Consider the following 12,336-nt stretch of genomic DNA (forward strand, 5'->3'; position numbering starts at 1 on the left):
AACAGACATTAGTAATCCACCATAGAGAGGCACCATCCGATATATATATGTATCTCAACCCAGTGTTTCTCAACTCCAGTCCTCCAGTACCTCCAACAGTACACGTTTCTATTGCAACTCCGGACACACCTGATTCAACTTGTCAACTAATCATCAAGCCCTCAATTTTTTATTTTTTTTTTATTTCACCTTTATTTAACCAGGTAGGCTAGTTGAGAACAAGTTCTCATTTGCAACTGCGACCTGGCCAAGATAAAGCATAGCAGTGTGAACAGACAACACAGAGTTACACATGGAGTAAACAATTAACAAGTCAATAACACAGTAGAAAAAAAAGGGGAGTCTATATACATTGTGTGCAAAAGGCATGAGGAGGTAGGCGAATAATTACAATTTTGCAGATTAACACTGGGGTGATAAATGATCAGATGGTCATGTACAGGTAGAGATATTGGTGTGCAAAAGAGCAGAAAAGTAAATAAATAAAAACAGTATGGGGATGAGGTAGGTGAAAATGGGTGGGCTATTTACCAATAGACTATGTACAGCTGCAGCGATCGGTTAGCTGCTCAGATAGCAGATGTTTGAAGTTGGTGAGGGAGATAAAAGTCTCCAACTACAGGGATTTTTGCAATTCGTTCCAGTCACAGGCAGCAGAGTATTGGAACGAAAGGCGGCCAAATGAGGTGTTGGCTTTAGAGATGATCAGTGAGATACACCTGCTGGAGCGCGTGCTACGGATGGGTGTTGCCATCGTGACCAGTGAACTGAGATAAGGTGGAGCTTTACCTAGCATGGACTTGTAGATCAATGAGTTCAATCAGGTGAGTTTGTCCAGGGCTACAACAAATACGTGGGCGGTTGAGGGTACCGGAGGACTGGAGATGGGAAACACTCCTGTAACCCACTTCACAAAAATGTGATTTGAGATTGATTATTTCTGTCTGATGGTTCAACGTTGCACCAGTCACTGACTCCCCCCAATAATAGAGAAATTGTTGCAGCATTCCAATAAGACGCCTGATCTCCACGTTGCCTCTCAATTTGTCCCCTTGATGTTTATGAGAAATATTTGAAACAACGTTTTAAACTTATAGAAACAATAGTATGACTCAATATTTCATCTCATCTGACATTGAAATTGAGAGTGAAACACATGACAATTTGACAATGGATGTGTTCTGTTTTCCATCAACTTCTTTCAGTAGTTACAGTATATCGTTAGTCCCGTGGAGTCACTGTCAAAAGTCATCTAGTGGTTGTGTATATCATACCGAGGATGGAAACCTGTCACTGTCAAATGTCATCTAGTGGTTGTGTATATCATACAGAGGATGGAAACCTGTCACTGTCAAATGTCATCTAGTGGTTGTGTATATCATACCGAGGATGGAAACCTATCACTGTCAAATGTCATCTAGTGGTTGTGTATATCATACCGAGGATGGAAACCTGTCACTGTCAAATGTCATCTAGAGGTTGTGTATATCATACCGAGGATGGAAACCTGTCACTGTCAAATGTCATCTAGTGGTTGTGTATATCATACAGAGGATGGAAACCTGTCACTGTCAAATGTCATCTAGTGGTTGTGTATATCATACCGAGGATGGAAACCTATCACTGTCAAATGTCATCTAGTGGTTGTGTATATCATACAGAGGATGGAAACCTGTCACTGTCAAATGTCATCTAGTGGTTGTGTATATCATACCGAGGATGGAAACCTATCACTGTCAAATGTCATCTAGTGGTTGTGTATATCATACAGAGGATGGAAACCTATCACTGTCAAATGTCATCTAGTGGTTGTGTATATCATACAGAGGATGGAAACCTGTCACTGTCAAATGTCATCTAGTGGTTGTGTATATCATACCGAGGATGGAAACCTGTCACTGTCAAATGTCATCTCGTGGTTGTGTATATCATACCGAGGATGGAAACCTGTAGGTCTAATTAGTTAGGGTTGAACCACGATGACATGGCCCTGGTCAGGACGATTACATCACAGTAATGACAGTCATTAGATCCTCTCCTTGGTTTCCCAGACACTTCGTCAGACAACGTAGAAGCTGAACATAGGAGTGGTTTCATGTTTTTCAAAACGTTATCACTGTCAAGTAAAATGTATACACAGTTAAATATCTGCTATCTACTGTAAAATAGAAACATTGGAATAATCACTTCTGAAAATGCATATCCTCCCAGTCTCTAAATAATGTCAACAACAACAACAAACTAAAGTAAAAAGCAAACCACAGAGTGCCTTCTGTCTAGAAGGCAGCATAGAGTTAACTTTAGGAGCGTCTGTCAGACCCTCCCACCCCCTGTTGGGGGAGGGGATCAGGGGGGCTGCTTGGGCCAGCCCATTGTAAATGTCTTCTGTGTGAACTTGTGTAGCAGTTAGATTGACCCAGGAGCCTGCACAGCTGACTTCTCTTCTGTCTTTTCTGCTTGTTGGTGTTCTGAAGGTAAGACTGAGTATCCACCAGAATGACTTGCTGTGATTTAGCCAGTAAGGATTTCTCAGCTAACGTGGCACTAGAAACATTGTGCAGTGTTTTGAGTTGCTGTGATACTTGAACTATGTCAGGGTTTTCACAGTGTTTATATGCACAACAGTGATTGGAGGCATTCCTGTGGTTGTAGAAAAGAGGAGTTATATTCAAGTTATGCTTGAAAATCATAGTTTATTTCTTGGCCACACCTTGAAAGTTAAAGTATATTGTGTGAGAGAGTAATGATACGACAAAATATCTATAATATTTGAATGGTGCATATGTTAAGGTTTTAGTGCAAAATTTGAAATGAGTAAACATTTATTTTGAAACTATTGTTAATAGAATATTTATCAACAGAATATAGAAAAGTTATAGTCAAACAATTGATGTCCTTTTTCATTCATTCTCTTTTGGAACAGCACAATGTTCCAGAAGTATTGTGTGCCACATAGTCACTAGTAGGAGTGGTGGAGGGGGATGGGGCTCGACAAAGCCTGAGAGAGACAGAGATAGAGACACAGAGAGAGAGACAGAGAGAGAGAGAGAGAGACAGAGAGAGACAGAGAGAGAGACAGAGAGAGAGAGAGAGACACAGAGAGAGAGAGAGAGAGAGACAGAGACAGAGAGAGACAGAGATGTTTACTGTTATTTTTTGTTGTTTATTTCACTTTTGTTTATTTCCTACTTCACTTGCTTTGGCAATGTTAACATATGTTCCCCATGCCAATAAAGCCCTTAAATTGAAATTTAAATGGAATTGAATTGAGAGAGAGAGAGAGAGAGAGAGAGAGAGAGACGGGGGGGAGAGAGAGAGAGAGAGAGAGAGAGAGGGGGGGAGAGAGAGAGAGAGAGAGAGAGAGAGAGAGAGAGAGAGAGAGAGTGAAATAGACAGAGAGGAGCTATTTTCAACACAGATCCCTCCCTCCACTCCCAATTACTTCCATCAAAAGGAATGCATGTTACCATGGCAATCCCCACCAGCTGTTTAGGGGCTTTGTGAGACCTTGCAGATGTCTGTCTGATGGACTCTGAGTTTGACAAACTCTCTGTCCACTGTTCTGCCTGAGAAGAACTGCAACTTTTAATACAAATAAATACTTTTAAAACAAGAAAGGTGACAACCATCTATTCTCAATTGCCTTGTTGTACAATTATATAACTCTATTAGGATATATTAGTCAATGTTTTTATATTTTTTCTTCATGTTTTTAAGTTGTCAGCTTTTCAGGAAAAGCACGTTTCACCCGTTGAGAAATCAAAGCTGGCTTATAGGATCTACTTTTTTTCTTCAGTCTAGCAGTGAACTAAATGAAGTATTCAGGTTTGAGTTAAAGACTAAAGAATGGCAAACTGTTTACGCAATGGAAAGTTTTTTTTCTTCACTTATCCTCTTGCCTTTTGGTGAATTGAAGAAGTTTATTTAACTGTCTAACTTTAGTATGTGAGGTGGTCGCATTTCCCTCCTCTAGTTGTTTGGTTCTATGTGCTGAAGGGTAGCTACTGTTGTGCAGAGTTTAAAGTTTAAACCAATTCAAGAAAGAGTGAAAGGACTGTGGACATTTTGAATTGGCTGCATGGCAACCCTAAGAAAGCTCTAATCCTCGACAGGAAGGAAGTTATTGTCCTCATGCCATCTCTTCGCCAACAGTCTGACGTGGACATGGCGAAAATCTAAACTCGAGTCAGCATTAAAAAAAATACGATGGAATCAACCATAGAGTCTTAGCTAGACCAGGAATGCCGGATCTCACTCCTTCACTTCTTTAACCACTGAGCAAATGTACAGAATCACAAGGGGATGGAAACACAGGGGGATGGGTGTGAGAGAGAGGGAGAGAGAGAGAGACTCAGAGGAGGAGAGAGGTTTACAGGAAGCAGGAAGGTTTTGTCTAGCGACACTCCTCTGGCTCCGTGCCAGTACAGCTAGAGCGATGAGGGTCTGTAGGCCTGTATCCAGTGTTGCAGACTGACTAGCCCACTGTAGATGACAAAAGAGCTTCTGTGTTACATAGTAAATGACTGACATACTCTTCTATACAGCCACATCAGGCCAGACTTCAGAGTGAAATGTGTTTATTAAATAAACACATGTACAGCAAACGCCATACTCAGTACGAACTCAAACACCTGATTGGCACAGATTTTGTATTAGTTACAGCTTTCTGGTAAATTGTTAAATGATATAAATGGAGGAATAGGAAGTTGACAGCTGTTTTTTTTTAAATGTGAGACAGGCGTGTGTTTGAAGTTTGGAACCAGTAGACAAACTGAGAGGATTTAAGTTCAGAGAGAATGACAGAGAAAGGGTTTAACACATATTTAAGTCATAGGACTCTGGAATTCCATTCAGATATGTATCTTAGGCACATGTTTCAACCCACTGCTTTAAGGTCAACCCTGTGAGAAAAGAGAGAAAGAAAGAAAGAGAGAGGTGATGGTGGGATAGGGATGATTTATACGGGTCAGGTAACTAAGTCTTAACTTGGGTTACATGGACTCCATATATCAGTCCTTGACTTTTCTCCCTCTCTCCGTTGTGTAGCTTATAGGTCCCATGTGTTATGAATGGCCCATGTGTTATGAATGGCCCATGTTATGAATGGCCCATGTGTTGAATGGCCCATGTGTTATGAATGGCCCATGTGTTATGAATGGCCCATGTGTTATGAATGGCCCATGTTATGAATGGCCCATGTGTTGAATGGCCCATGTGTTATGAATGGCCCAAGTGTTATGAAAGGCCCACATGTTATGAATGGCCCATGTGTTATGAATGGCCCATGTGTTATGAATGGCCCATGTGTTATGAATGGCCCATGTGTTATGAATGGCCCATGTGTTATGAATGGCCCACGTGTGTCAATATAAAAACTCCTGAGACTTTTTCTCAGATGGAGCACTTTGATTTGTTGTGAAAAGGTGTCATTTAAAGCACGGTAAAATATGCTTGCTATTCAAAGAACGATAACGTCAAGATTGGGATATGCGTTGTGAACATACCTATTCCGAAGGTTCTGGAATAGGTTCTCAACATTTGACATGTTGTGAGATTTGCAGTAAAGGTTCAGGAATGGAATGGACAGGTTCCTGTGACAGATGCCACCTGCTTCCTGTACGGCATCATGTATCTCATTGGACCTAATTCTCCAGAGAAAAACAGCTAATTCAGAAAATATTTTGTTAGTATATTTCTCAAGACTCTAACAAACCCTTGACTAGATTAATTTATTCATTTTTTTTTAAAGATTTTATTTCTAAATAAGTGCATGAGTTAAAAAAAAATGCATTGAGTCTTTGAGAGGGACTTTACCAGTGTTTTTCAGAATGTACATTTAATGCCGGTAAATGTTTGTCTATTTACCATGCTGAGGTCCTCCTCTGACCGACATGCACAGAGACTGAGCCACTAGTCCCCCTTTAGCCACCAGGCTTCTTTTCCAAGACATTTAACCACCGGTTATGTCACCCTGGATAAGCAGAAAGAATTCCCTAATCCTGCAGCCTTTAAAGCCTCTTTGAAAACCGTTTAGATCTGCCTGGGCTGTTTTCCCTCATAGTCGAGTTTACACCCCAACCCAACAAACATCCAAATGAAATACCTGCTGAAAAGGGGCCTCTTTATACCACAGTTTCCTCTACCCTGTTTGATCATGAGCACTTCTTTCCAAATAAAATAATTTGTTTTGCTGTTACGTCAGTCATCCTCCCAATGAACTGATTCACTTACACATAATTTAAGAAAACAAGACTAAGTACGAACATGTTAAAATATCATTAAATAGGAAGTTTGGGAACACTGTAGCCCTCCAAGCTAAATACGGACATTTCTTGGAGATGATACCAGTATCTTTGTTTTCACAGCTCTGGCTTCCTCTCAGACACTACCTAGCTATATGTTTGTTAGAGGTGGTAGTCCAAGTTCTCAGTGAATAAACACCTTTTTTTATTTTTCAAAGCAGAGAGAACTTTCCTTGTGCACAGTATTTTGGGACGTTATCATCCCCAACTGCTGCCAGAGTCACTGTTTTTTTCCACATCCAGAGTTCCAGACGCAGCAGAGGAACACATAGCTTGACACGGCTCATCTCTAGACCAGGGCCTTGATCCCTTCTCCTACTGGGTAGTTTTCCTCCCTGGCCAATCAAAAACATGTGAATGGGGATTGAACAGACTAAACAGGCTTGGCATGATTGGTTGTGGTGACATCTTAGGCCATTGTGATTGGCTGCTTACATTGTCACTCAACTTTTGCAGGAACATGACCCAAACTGCACATGGTTCTCATCAGCAGTGGTCTGTTGAAAGTTGATAAAACTGTGGATTTGCACAACCAAAGACATTTTTCACAAACTGTCAGGAACCGTCTCAGGGAAGCTCATTGTCCTCACCAGGGTCTTTGACTTGACTGCAGTTCGGGGTAGTAATTGACTTCAGTGGACCTTCGATAACCACTGGCACGCTGGAGAAGTGTGATCTTCATGGATGAATCCCGGTTTCAACTGTACCGGGTAGAAGCGGTTTGCGTGTGGACGAGCGGTTTGCTGATGTCAACGTTGTAAATAGTGCCCCATGGTGGCAGTGGGGTTATGGTATGGGCAGGCATAAGCTACAAACAACGAACACAATTGCATTTTATCGATGGCAATTTGAATGCACAGAGATACCATAACGAGATCCTGAGGTCCAATGTCGTGCCATTCATCCACCGCCAGCACGTCATGTTGCAGCATGATAATGCACATATACATCCGGCCCGTCCTTGGACACTGTGCTATCTAACCTCCAAATGAGCTTCAATGCCATACAACACTCCTTCCGTGGCCTCCACCTGCTCTTAAACGCTAGTAAAACCAAATGCATGCTTTTCAACCGTTCGCTGCCTGCACCCGCACGCTCGACTAGCATCACTACCCTGGATGGTTCCGACCTAGAATATGTGGATATCTATAAGTACCTAGGTGTCTGGCTAGACTGTAAACTCTCCTTCCAGACTCATATCAAACATCTCCAATCGAAAATCAAATCTAGAGTCGGCTTTCTATTCCGCAACAAAGCCTCCTTCACTCACGCCGCCAAACTCACCCTAGTAAAACTGACTATCCTACCGATCCTCGACTTCGGCAATGTCATCTACAAAATAGCTTCCAACACTCTACTCAGCAAACTGGATGCAGTTTATCACAGTGCCATCCGTTTTGTCACTAAAGCACCTTATACCACCCACCACTGCGACCTGTATGCTCTAGTCGGCTGGCCCTCGCTACATATTCGTCGCCAGACCCACTGGCTCCAGGTCATCTACAAGTCCATGCTAGGTAAAAGCTCCACCTTATCTCAGTTCACTGGTCACGATGGCAACACCCACCCGTAGCACGCACTCCAGTAGGTGTATCTCACTGATCATCCCTAAAGCCAACACCTCATTTGGCCGCCTTTCGTTCCAATACTCTGCTGCCTGTGACTGGAACGAATTGCAAAAATAGCTGAAGTTGGAGACTTTTATCTCCCTCACCAACTTCAAACATCTGCTATCTGAGCAGCTAACCGATCGCTGCAGCTGTACATAGTCTATCGGTAAATAGCCCACCCAATTTTACCTACCTCATCCCCATACTGTTTATATTTATTTACTTTTCTGCTCTTTTGCACACCAATATCTCTACCTGTACATGACCATCTGATCATTTATCACTCCAGTGTTAATCTGCAAAATTGTAATTATTCGCCTACCTCCTCATGCCTTTTGCACAAAATGTATATAGACTCTCTTTTTTTTCTACTGTGTTATTGACTTGTTAATTGTTTACTCCATGTGTAACTCTGTGTTGTCTGTTCACACTGCTATGCTTTATCTTGGCCAGGTCGCAGTTGCAAATGAGAACTTGTTCTCAACTAGCCTACCTGGTTAAATAAAGGTGAAATAAAAAAATAAAAAATAAAAAACAGCCCCATGTCGGAAGGATCTGTACACAATTCCTGGAAGCTGAAAATGTCCAAGTTTTTTCATGGCCAGTATACTTACCAGACATATCACCCATTGACCATGTTCGGGATGCTCTGGATCAACGTGTATGACAGCGTGTTCCAGTTCCCACCAATATCCAGTAACTTCCTTTGTTAGCTTAATATTTTGAAATAACTAAATAAAAAGTAGCCAGATAATATAGAGCATAGTAATATAATATAATCTATAACAATATTTAACTCTTAAAATGCCCGCGAAAGACGTGACTCTGATGCGTATGGGTTTACATTGATTCATCTCTATGACAATCTGAAGCTGAGCTGTCGAATATTTCATTATTGGCTAATAGGAACCGTATCGTTTCGTGGACACTTGCTGTATCCTAGTTTAGTGAGGATAGGAGGGTGAACAGGGCTGTTCTGACACCCAGACATTATTTTGGGTCCATGTGCATGCAGAGAGAGAGAGAGAGAGAGAGAGAGAGAGAGAGAGAGAGAGAGAGAGAGAGAGAGAGAGAGAGAGAGAGAGAGAGAGAGAGAGAGAGAGAGAGAGAGAGAGAGAGAGAGAGAGAGAGAGAGAGAGAGAGAGGAGTGCACCTGTGAGACAAAGGGCCCTTGTTTTGAAGCACAGATCAAACTCTTCACAGGGCTCAGTCAGAAAGAGAGGGAAGAGAGAGAGGGAAGACAGGGGTTTTACTCTACAGGACAAAGATCCCTTATAAGTCCCTTATATTCCTTCCTTTATCCATTACCTAGTGGCTCACTGTCTGGCTGGCCTCCTTCCATTGTAAATGTCCCTTTGATGTGTGTGTGTGTGTGTGTGTGTGTGTGTGTGTGTGTGTGTGTGTGTGTGTGTGTGTGTGTGTGTGTGTGTGTGTGTGTGTGTGTGTGTGTGTGCGTGTGCGTGTGTGCGTGTGTTGGGGTCAATTAGAAATGTCCTTGTTTTTGAAAGAAAAGCATTTTTATGTCCATTAAAATAACATCAAATTGATCAGAAATACAGTGTAAACATTGTTAATGTTGTAAATGACTACTGTAGCTGGAAACGGCAGATTTTTTAATGGAATATCTACATAGACGTACAGAGGCCCATTATCAGCAACCATCACTCCTGTGTTCCAATGGCACATTGTGTCAGCTAATCCAAATTTAACATTTTAAAAGGCTAATTGATCATTAGAAAACCCTTTTGCAATTTTGTTAGCACAGCTGAAAACTGTTGTACTGCTTAAAGAAGCAATAAACTGGCCTTCTTTAGACTAGTTGAGTATCTGGAGCATCAGCATTTGTGGGTTTGATTACAGGCTAAAAATGGCCAGAAACAAAAACCTTTCTTCTGAATCTCGTCAGTCTATTCTTGTTCTGAGAAATAAAGGCTATTCCATGCGAGAAATTGCCAAGAAACTGAAGATCTTGTACAACGCTGTGTACTACTCCCTTCACAGAACAACGCAAACTGGCTCTAACCAGAATAGAAAGAGGAGTGGGAGGCCCCGGTGCACAACTGTGCAAGAGGACAAGTACATTACAGCGTCTAGTTTGAGAAACAGACGCCTCACAAGTCCTCAACTGGCAGCTTCATTAAATTGTACCCACAAAACACCAGTCTCAACGTCAACAGTGAAGAGGCGCCTCCGGGATGCTGGGCTTCTAGGCAGAGTTTCAAAGAAATAGCCACATCTCAGACTGGCCAATAGAAAGAAAAGATTAAGATGGGCCAAAGAACACAGACACTAGACAGAGGAACTCTCCCTACCATAACACCATAGACAGCAGTAAATAAGCCAGCGTGGAGAGGGAACATCCCACTGGGCACAAACTGGTTGAATCAACGTTGTTTCAACGTAAATTGTCAACGTATTGTGACTTATAATCTCGGGGGAAAATAGGATGACATTTCAACCACAGAATTGTGTCAATCATCATGGCAACAAATTTTCAACATAGACAAACTTATTTATAAAATATGTTTAATTTTTACCTTTGAAACAACGTCAGATCTTCAACGTTATATCAACTATCCCCTCCCCCCAAAAAACATTTAAAAAATTGACTGGGCAGCACCTCCTAGTGGAGAGCTGATCCATCTACAGCTGACCTTTGGTCTCCCATCCAGAGTTTTAACCAATCCCTGATTAGCTTTGATATGTGTCACTGACTACTACCAATGTGCTATGGTGAGAATGATTATTGAGCGATCTCTAAATAATGAAATAGATTCACTGCTGCTACCCAAGTCATTCCAAAAGGGTAGGTTTAACAGAGCAAATGACATGTGACTCATACTTCATCACTCCTGTATCATCACGGATGATATTTAGGCCTGTGGAGCATTAAGGAAGTCATCACCAGATGATGTTTCAGTTCAACCCAGAGGATTCAACTAAAAATAGACACTACATACAGAGACCATAGAGCTTCAAGTATGATCTGCCAAGTTGATCATTAATCCGTTGGATTCACGTCTCCATCTCATCCCAAAATAGGACTAAATCAAATCAAACTGGATTTAAAGTTTTAAAAAGTTCGATGTCGTCCTATTCTTTAACCTAGATTTTTTTTTTTTTTTTTTGAGATGGAGATGAATCCAACATATCAATTATTAATTTGTAAACTGGATAATGAATTGTATTCGGTTGTCAACGCAACCAAATATCAACATTTAAAGGAGATGTACCTTCTGCTTGGATAGTTTCTATCTGTACCACTGACTTCGTCTGGCTTTGATTACAGTTTGTCTGCAAATGAATCGCATCTCCATCTCAACCAAAACAATTAGTTTGTGTGATTAATGGGGGGGGGGGGGTCTTTTTACAAAAACATCTATAAAGTTTGAATGGTTTGAGCTACAAACTATTAAAAGTTGTCTATGAAAAGCTGAGAATCTCACAAACACACACGTAGTGTCTATAATACTGTAATAGGCGCACATAGTTGCTGTCACAAACTCGAAACTCCACACAGTTGTCACTGACTAGTTGGACAATACTTTCCCACTGAGAAAAATATATATATATAAATTCATTTTTATCAGGTTTTTTGCTTTGGCACAACTTGTTTGTTTTTTTAATTGACATTTGTCATTAAAACTCATGAAAGCAACTGTTTATGTCAAATTATCTTGTGTTCTACTTGTATCCCTGGTTATCGTGATAATAAAATGGCAAAACACTTCATTTTGAGGCTAAATATAATGGCTGGACATGCAGACAAATGAAAGTCAGATAAATGAAAAGCCGATTTTTAGCTGGGATCTCAGGACTGATGGGGTTTAAAAAAAAAGATATGTTGGATTCAAGTCTTCAACTAAACCAAACAATACAAGTTAAAGGAAAGGATTGAAACTATTCAACATTACATACCTAGTTGATATTTGGTTGTGTTGTCAACCAAACACAATTCAAGATTACTTTAGTTAAGGCTATCTTACAAACAAACGTGTTTATTCAACCTAAAAAGTTAGGTTATTGTAACTATAAATGTAATCATAGAAGGCGTGTATGCTGAAGATAGCATGTAAAGGTTTCAGGTCTGTGGAGATAATTTGCTATAGCAAACTGTTCAGAATCTCAAACAGCATCGTTCATGTACATTTACTGTACTACTGATGTAATCTGAACTGGAATCCAGATCATTTGATTGTTCTATTTATGTAACCTTTATTTAACCAGGCAAGTCAGTTAAGAACAAATTCTTATTTTCAATGACGGCCTAGGAACAGTGGGTGTTCGAGGGGGCAGAACAACAGATTTATATCAGCTTGGGGATTTGAACTTGCACTTCCACTAGGCCACCCTGCCACCCCCTTCACAGTGATAACACAATAAGTTGTTGTATGAAATAAATAAAATAAATATCTGACATTGAT

The 12,336-nt window shown here is 40.8% G+C and overlaps 1 protein-coding gene across 1 annotated transcript in view; it reads left to right on the forward strand.

Moving 5' to 3' along the window:
• Positions 1-2,365: 2,365 nt before the first annotated feature.
• Positions 2,366-12,336, forward strand: part of LOC135526746 (SPARC-like) — an 18,961-nt gene continuing 8,990 nt past the window's right edge. The window contains exon 1 of the mRNA XM_064955371.1: positions 2,366-2,474. The gene's annotated coding sequence lies outside the window, so the exon portion shown is untranslated. The remainder of the gene's footprint in view (positions 2,475-12,336) is intronic.

The sequence above is a fragment of the Oncorhynchus masou genome, chromosome 32 (assembly GCF_036934945.1).
Source record: "Oncorhynchus masou masou isolate Uvic2021 chromosome 32, UVic_Omas_1.1, whole genome shotgun sequence".
In the NCBI taxonomy this organism is placed as follows: domain Eukaryota; kingdom Metazoa; phylum Chordata; class Actinopteri; order Salmoniformes; family Salmonidae; genus Oncorhynchus; species Oncorhynchus masou.